We start from the raw sequence: 8777 nt of genomic DNA, 5'->3' as shown, positions 1-8777 counted from the left end.
ACAGCAACAAGGGGGGAAAAGCACAGGATTGGACCAGCCTTTTAATTCACACAAGGATATGAATATGAATATGAATAGTAATAGAAGTAAATAAATGTAATGAAGTGTAAAAACAATTACAGTATAACTTAAAATGAAGGTGTTTATATATATATACAGACATGTTTAATTATGGGTGTGTTCAATATATGTACATTTAAATTTGGATGTGTGAGTCCAGGTAGTTACATTATGGTGCACATACAGTGCAGGTTGTCAAGAGTTCATGGATTTCAATGATGGGGTCAAGCCATTATTGTGGAAAACATTTTTGAAAAAAATGTATGCAGTGTGTATGATTAAGAGCTAAAACGTCTCAAATCACTGGTTGGCTCTTTAAATGTTCACCCACACCAAATCATGGCATCATATCACCCCGGTCCTCAAAGAACTCCACTGGCTCCCCGTTTCACACCGCATCCACTACAAACTCCTGGTCCTTACAAAGCCCTCCACCATCTGGCCCCCCCTACCTCACTGACCTCCTCATCCATCTACCCAACCCCCTCGTTCCCTCAGATCCACCTTCAGCCGGTTTGCTTTCCATCCCCAAGGCCCAAACTCCGGAGCTTCGGGGATAGAGCCTTCTCTGTGGCAGCCCCGAAGCTCTGGAACTCCACTCCCCCAAGACCCTCCGTGAGTCTGAGTCCCTCACCCTGTTCCAGTCCCGCCTCAAGACTCATCTCTTCAACTCTGTCTATCCATAAGCGCGCGTGCCCCCCACCGCAATCAACTTCCTCCTGACTGCCCTTTCTGTTTATCTTATTTTATCAGTTTTATTCATTTATTGTTTTGTGTTTTTGCCTGTCCTTGTCTGTATACCCTCCCCCAGACTGTAACGCATCTTTGAGTTAGAGAAAAGCGCTATAGAAATATAATTTATTATTATTAAATGGTTACCTTCTCAAAACAAAGGCAGTAGTGTCTTTGAAATTATCTTTCTCAAGTGCAAACATCTCTTTCCAAAGTGGATTAACAGGAAGGGGATTCAACTCTATTTTGGGAACTGTCCTTTGTGTCTTTGAAGCAAAACATATCAAGATGGATGTCTGACAATATTGTGGAATAGAAAGCTGGAAGAAAATGCAATTTCATAGATTAACTCCCAACTGCTGAATTTTCTTCTCTATTAGCGTGCTGGAACAGATGACTCCACCCTGATGAGGATTATGGTGTCGAGGAGCGAGATAGACATGTTGGACATCAGGACCTGCTTCAAAAAGAAATATGGAACGTCTCTTTACACCACCATCCAGGTACTGAAGTTATTATCAACCTTTTTAGGGTTTCTACACGTTCTAAAAGATCCAAACCTTCAGAAGAAAGTAAATATATTTCTCCAAGACGTCCACTCTCTTCACAGTTTTCCCCTGATGCTTTAAAATTGCCCATCGTTCCCTCTGCATGATTTAAAACAGCAGCTGGGTGTTCTACCGTTCTGCTGCTAATACACCATTCATGTCAGTGCAGTGATGGAGTAAAGATTAGTCATTTACTTTAAATGCCTTGTGCAGCGTGATGAGACTGAGATGAGATGCTATTCACAAGAGCTGAAGAGAAATTAATCAATTCTCCCGGGGCCAGATGTTCCTGCAATTGTGAAGAATGATTTCCATCCTCCTCTAGCAGCAGCAAAGACTACAAAAATAATGTCCATTTTATTATAGCAATTATTACTTCAAGTATTCCTTTCATTTTTCACAAGTAGTCATATTTGATAGAGGTATTACTCCCAATGATGCCATTTCATTCATTTCTTATGATTTGCGTCTAATCTCACTGCTTATATTTTAAAATGTAATTCAGGTGTAACTAATAACTGTGGCTGCGCTTCATTTATATTTCACAACCATGGTGCAGTGCATGATGGTTTTCTGCAATTGCACGCTGGCTCCTTGAAATGAGTCATTATTAATGTATTAGTTGCACCTGTGCTTTTCATTCTGTGATGAGGTACCATATTAACACACATCCTATTTGTTAAACGCTTTCACATAAACTAACTATGCTGAGTGCCTGGAAAAAGAGAACGTGTGTAAGCCAAAGTCTGTCGTTTGATGTAATTTAACCCACATTACTAATACTTTACATCCAACATGACATGAGCGCAGAATAACACAAATGTCTGCTTTGAACAGAAACCCTTGTTTTCACCAATTCCTGCTTCCTTACTCTCCACCCACTTGACTGCCAGCTTCTTCCAGATACAATAAGCTTAGAGAAGGAAACCAATCTTCTTCCATTCATAATTATGTCAAATAATTCATAACAATATTACCAGCTGCTGAGTGGGAAAACCAGGCCCCGTCACATCATGTAGGGTTTGTGGGAGAGACACTGAGATTTTAGCCTTTTCAGACCATTTACATCAGGGGTGTCAAACTCAATTTCATCGCGAGCTACATTAGCATTATGGTTGCACTCAAAGGGCTGGTTGTAACTATATTAATATATATAAAATAATGTATTATATTACATTATTGCCTCTGAATTGGATTATTATCGGATAGGGTAATTACTAACTACATTTGAAAGCAGAAGTCCAGGGCAAATAATTGCAAGTCCCTTCAGTGCGCATGTCACAAAACGAGATGCATTGTGGGACATGTAGTTTATGGGCAACCTGCTTCTGTAAAGTGGCATGTAACCGTATAATAAACGTTTATTAAATTATATTCTTTGCAAGCTCTTGCGGGCCACATAAAATGAAGTCACGGGCCGGAGTTTGACACTCCTGATTTACATGGACACAAACCCACTACACACTACAGGGACGGGAACATCTCAAAAGGTATAATATGATATCCGGTATAATATCAGACATTTGCATTCGATTGACCGAATTTAGAAGAACCTAGGTTTGGTTTTGAATCTGGTTAAACACAAACTTCTTAATGAGCTAGTTAGCTACATATTGTTAGCATTTACTGAGCCTGCGTGGGGGCTGTGATGGTTTGAAGGGCGAGGGATTCAGAGATGTGTGACAAAAACATTAATTATTTATATTCATTTGTCAGACACATTTGTGAAAAGCTACAATGACAATTTGAGAAATGTGAGATTCAGTGTCTCAGTCAAGGACACTTTGACATGTGGGGAGGAGGAGCAGACGATCCAAACACCTGAGACACAAACGCCCACACACAGAAAGAGACATTGTGGGCATGGAGGTGTCATTGAAAAAATACCCAAAGAGCATTTAAACAAAAAAGTAAACAAAAAGATTTACTAATACTAAGAAATACTTTATTTATTCATGATTTTGAAACTAACATGTACATGTTGTACATTGCACAAGAGTCAACAAATAAAATGTATTAAAAAAATATATAACGTAAAAAAAATAACAATCAGTAAATGCATCAACAGTAGAACAATTCATATCTATAGAATAAACCAAATAAGTGAGAATAAACTAATAGACCAACATTTTACTCTTTATTAGGATACTACAATATTATATCTTTATTAAACAAGGACCACGCACAAAACTACTTTAATCTCAGAGAGAAAGATTACATGCCAGATTACATTTCCTTCTGCAGTCCCTGAAATTGCACCTATATAGTTTACTTACATTACACAGGTGCCAAAAACTCAAATTAGATTGAAAATAACATGTGATATATTGATCCTGAGTTGATTTAGTAAGTTGAGAGGAACCTTCAGAATTGTATAACATGCATAGTAATCAGAGGTGGGAAATAGTAGAGTACAAATACTTTGTTACTGTACTTCAGTACATTTTTCTGGTATCAGTATTTTACTCTTACTTATTTTTCTGACGACTTTTTACTTTTACTTATATTGTTAACACAAATACCTGTACTTTCTACTTACATCTTCAAAACAGGCTGGTTACTTTAGTTTTAATCTGTTTGGTGGCGGGATCATTATTCTTTAGAGTCATTGCGTGCCTATTGATTTGAACACGATCCGTGTATCCATCATTTCCTGGTCTTCTCTAAAGAAGAGGGACCAATGAAAACGTTGCCGTTGTTCAGCATGGAAACATTCATTAGCTAACAATTACATTATTGTTCTATTAATATAAAGGGAGGTCAGGTACTCTTTAAAACAGATGGTACTTTTCACTTAAAGGTCACATGTCATGGCCATTTCCACTGATCATAATTCCATTGTTGAGGTCTACTAAAATAGAAAAATACTGTGCAATTTTCCAAACTCACATTGGTTTCGCATACAGCATCTCTGTAAAGTATGTGTATTCACTTTCTCCACTAAACAGCTTGTTGCAGCTCTCCACTCCCCCCCCCCCCCCCCCCCCCCCCCCCCCCCCCCCCCCCCCCGTGAGCCCAGTGTGCTCCGATTGGTCAGCTCGGCCCCTCTGTTCTGATTAGTCAACCACCAGAGAGGCTCCGCCCATGTCTAACAGTGCTTTTTCGGCTGTGTAAAAAAAGTTTACTGTCTGAGTATACTGTCTATGAGTATGTTGTGTGTGAATGCAGACATTCTCCTGCTATGAGATACATGTAAGGCATCTGCTGACATTGGAGTTGATATACAGTATGGAAACGCTAGCAACTTAGTTAGCCCTGTTAGCACTGTGTCAATGGCTTAGCAGCCAGAAAAACGTTTATCCATTTACACAGTCGTGGTAGATATACCTTGTTTGTTTTAAACATCATAAATACACAAACAACAATAAATACTTACAGGTTGTGTACCCGAATCTCCCGCTGGTCCAAACAAAGTAGGAACAGCATCGTCCTTCAGTAACCTACGCTGTACATATCCGGTATGAATCGCTCCATGTTTTGTGAAGCTATGCTCCGTGAAATGCCGCGCACACAGTAAAATACCGGCTCGAACATCTGAAGGAACAGTGTTAAAAAGGAATGTCAACCACTGACTTTGTCGTGGTTCTGCCTTCGGTAAGGCATGCATTGAACATTTCCCCTCACAAGACAGGAAACAGACCCTCGTTGGCATGACTGGATACAGTTTTGAACTGAACCTGAGATTCCAACAGTATATGCTAGGCTGGCAGAGGGTGCGGCCATAGCTCTGGGCGTGGCTACTGGGTGCTTCTACGACACAGCACCCAGGAAGTAAACAATGGACAATGACGTTTCACCAACGAGGCGTTTTGGGGAGGTATTTTCTGTTTTAGAGTTTTACTCGCTACAGGGTGTACTTTGAGGATTTTGACTCTGCAGACCGTTTACATGCATAAAAACCTTCATAACACACAAGGGGACGGGTAATAACCGGAAAAGCATGACATGTGTCCTTAAGTACATTTCGAAGCCCATACTTTACTTTTACTTGAGTAAAGAAGTTTAGTCAGTACTTTTTTATAAACACAAGTATCTGTACTTCTACTTGAGTAAAGGATGTGTGTACTTTGCCATCTCTGATAATAATGTGTTGTTTTGCAGGAGGACACAGATGGGGACTACCAGAAGGCTCTACTGTACCTCTGTGGTGGGAATGATTAATGGTGTTTTATGTAGTCTAGCAGCACTGAATGATGAGCTGCTGCTGCTGCAGGACAAAGATACACATGTGATGAGGTTATTGATCTGGAGTTGTTGATTCTTTCTGACGTTGGCTTGCTATTGAATTAGTGTGAATTACCCCCTTGACGTTTTTGAATTATGACAATATACGTAAATCTTCATGAACTGCAGTTAAAGTCTTACATTTGCTTTTGGTTTGACACATACAGAAAATGGCTCAATGTCGTGTAAAGGCTTTGTTTTGAATATAGTCAATAAAGGTAGCTATGTTGAAAAATATAAATATTTGCTCATTTTTTCAACACTTCCTCCTGTTTTTGAATAAAAATGTACAGTTGTTTGTAATACTCACAGCGTGTGTAAAATGCAGCTTACAAAACACAATACTGATGCTGAATTATTAAACGTGACATTTCCACAGCTCTCCTGCTTTCATTAATTACAAATGAACTGCTGACTTGGATTACAATATCGCTGTCAGTGATCAATAAATAATGTGAGACTTTTGGATATTTGTTGAGCCATATAAAGACATCCACTGCCTCGATGTCTTTCTGCATGAAAAGGCTCGATGTCAAACAAATTGGTTCTTTAGAGCAATAGATTTTGTTGGAGTTGAACCACAGGATGGCAGCAAAGTCTGCATTTAACTTAATTCACAGGGACTAAAGACTATAATACCACCTAATTGAATTATGTTTTGTATGTTGCATTTTTGTTTGTCTCTCAATGTCACGTTCTGCTATTTCGAAAAACATATTTTAAAACTTGTTATATAGAAGAAAGAGACGGTTACTGTTAATCTGTGTGGTTCTTCCCGCGTCCAGGAAAGAGATGCTTAAAAAGGAGACTAAATGGAGTCTCTGAGATTGTTTCAAAATTGGTACTTTAATTAATAAAAAGCGTGGTAAAGTCACAAACAGGATATTGTTCGACAGAAAAGCAGCTGTCCCTGGCTCTCGCTAGCAGAAAAAGAGGCCGAACCCCTCAGGTCCGGTTGTTTATATATTCTCTACTGGCTCCTCCCTGCGGGCCGGCTCTCCAACGTTTTAATGTCCGTTGTTACGCATATCAGAGGTACGTACGGAAGAGGATTAGGGCCACATAAAAAAAAAATTTGTGAGGATTTGAAAAAAATATTATTATTTTTTGTTCTGAGAAAAAAGTCAGAATTCTGACTTTAATCTCAGAATTCTGACTTTAATCTCAGAATTCTGACTTTTTTCTCAGAACAAAAAAAAAAAAAATTATTTGGGAGAAAAAAGTCAGAAATACCGGTAACTGTCGAACCAGCTTCACTGCGATTTACACATTGCAGTAGGCAACAATGGAGGACGTGAGTGAATTTCTGCGAGCCAGAGGGGTCCAAGAGGAAACCATATTGCAAATGGAAGAACAAAAGGTGAGTTATAAATATATAAGTGTGTTTTGGGCGTTCGTAAAAACAACGAAAAGGCGTTAGAATATGAAATGCAGACATTGATGAGCTAGCAGCAAGTGCATTAGCTTATATGCTATGGCTCCCCCCATCTAATTCAGTAAATAATGGTTTAGTTCGTTGACACGCAAGTTTGTGCTTGTTGGAACAGTGGCGACTAACCAAGAGCAACAGCCTGGTGGTTTTCATGTTTCTGTAGAGAAGATTTCATTAAGTGTGTTTAACAAGGCAGCTAGCAGCTAGCTGAGAGCCTGACAGCTACCGCTCACCAGCCTGGCGGGGAAAAACCATGGGAAATACATATCGCCCAAACTTCTTTTTGTTTGCCATCATTACTTCAAATTATTTTTGCCTGTAACAGTTTAGAGATCAGTGGTCAAAGTACAACGCAAGGAGGCAGTTGCTAATTATATTCCCAAAATTCGCCCAGTAAAACCCCTCTCGGTACTGTAGCATTGTTACCACAGGGGTTTGGGCCATTGTCCTTGTATCCCACAATCACAGAATTATCAGCATATGAATATGAATCCTGCTGTACTGTCTGAAGGAGATTAAAACAGCAGGACAGTGTTGGTAATTGTATCTAGTATCGCTGCGTATCATGTCAGTCTCTAACGTTAACGTTACTGAAAGCTGCCGTTGGTGGGCCGCTGGCTCTGGCATAGGTGGGCCGTGGACTTTCACAGCGCCGGTACCGCATCCGCCGCCGCAAACACCCGCCGTTGCGAGGCTCTGGTGGCTCCGGCAGGTCCGGTGCAGCGGTGCTGTGAAAGTCCACCGCCGTTGCGAGTCTCCGGCTGTAATAATCCACTTTAAAAACACTTTTAAGGGTTATACTTATGTGAAGGTTATAAACTTTAGGGTAACCAGGGAAACTAGTAGTTTCTGTTTTTTTCTAATAAAGTGACAACAGTACCATCATGGCAAAAACTGGCTTTTTAAGGGTTAATATTCTGAAAATTAATGAATGTTTTGTATTATGAACAGGACTGATTTGGTCTGCGAAATGGCAAAATAGTATATATCTATATATAACGATGTACAAGGGTTGACAATAGTTATACAATGTGCACAAACTTCATTGTGTTTTCTTTTCTTTCTTCTTTGCAGATTGACAGCGACGTCATTGGTCTTATGGATGATGCCACTCTTCAAAAATACATCCCCTCCTACGGAGACCGAATAGCCATCTTTAATCATTGTAGAAGTAAAAGGCCCACATCAAAGCGAAAAAAAGGCCTTTATGAAAGACTGAGGGAAAAAATGACAGTGAGATCGGAAAGTTCTCAAGGAAACGCATCAGGTACAGAAACAAGAAAAACACAGACAAAGAAGCTGAAAGCCACAAGAAATATTGAAATAGGCTGGATTCACAATGACACTAACACAACCAAACAAGTAAGGGCAAAACAAGGAGGTGGCACTAGAAAAATTAAACTATCAACTAATGCTGGTTTGAATGAAATCCTTGAAACAGGAAAGACACTATTTTTTCCTGATGGAATATCACCTAAAGGACCTGAATCAGAGTTCGACTTTGAGGTGTGGGATTTTAAACAAAACTGCCTTACAGCTGAAACATGCCCTTCAATTAGCACAATGTACGAAACTGTGCAAATGACAATGTTGCGATTTTACATTGCCACAAAGCGAAAACCTTCTGCAAACGCTGACAGCGACACAGTTGAAGAGACTTCTGAGTTTAATCTTGTCTCGGGTGAAAAATGACGACTACACAGATGTCATTATTGTTTTGGACGACATACAGCGATCACTAAACATTTCTAGTGATCCTGAAATCACCTTTGGTCCTCATT

General features: G+C 39.6%; 1 long non-coding RNA gene across 1 annotated transcript; it reads left to right on the top strand.

Moving 5' to 3' along the window:
• The first annotated feature begins 1164 nt into the window (after positions 1–1164).
• Positions 1165–5805, top strand: LOC117537166. The gene is made up of 2 exons (XR_004567685.1): positions 1165–1295; positions 5442–5805. It is a non-coding gene; the product is annotated as an uncharacterized LOC117537166 (long non-coding RNA).
• Positions 5806–8777: the final 2972 nt, after the last annotated feature.

This window comes from Gymnodraco acuticeps, unplaced genomic scaffold (genome assembly GCF_902827175.1).
Source record: "Gymnodraco acuticeps unplaced genomic scaffold, fGymAcu1.1, whole genome shotgun sequence".
Taxonomy (NCBI): Eukaryota; Metazoa; Chordata; class Actinopteri; order Perciformes; family Bathydraconidae; genus Gymnodraco; species Gymnodraco acuticeps.
The sequence above is the reverse complement of the archived record's forward strand: the minus strand, read 5'-3'. Positions and strand labels throughout refer to the sequence as shown.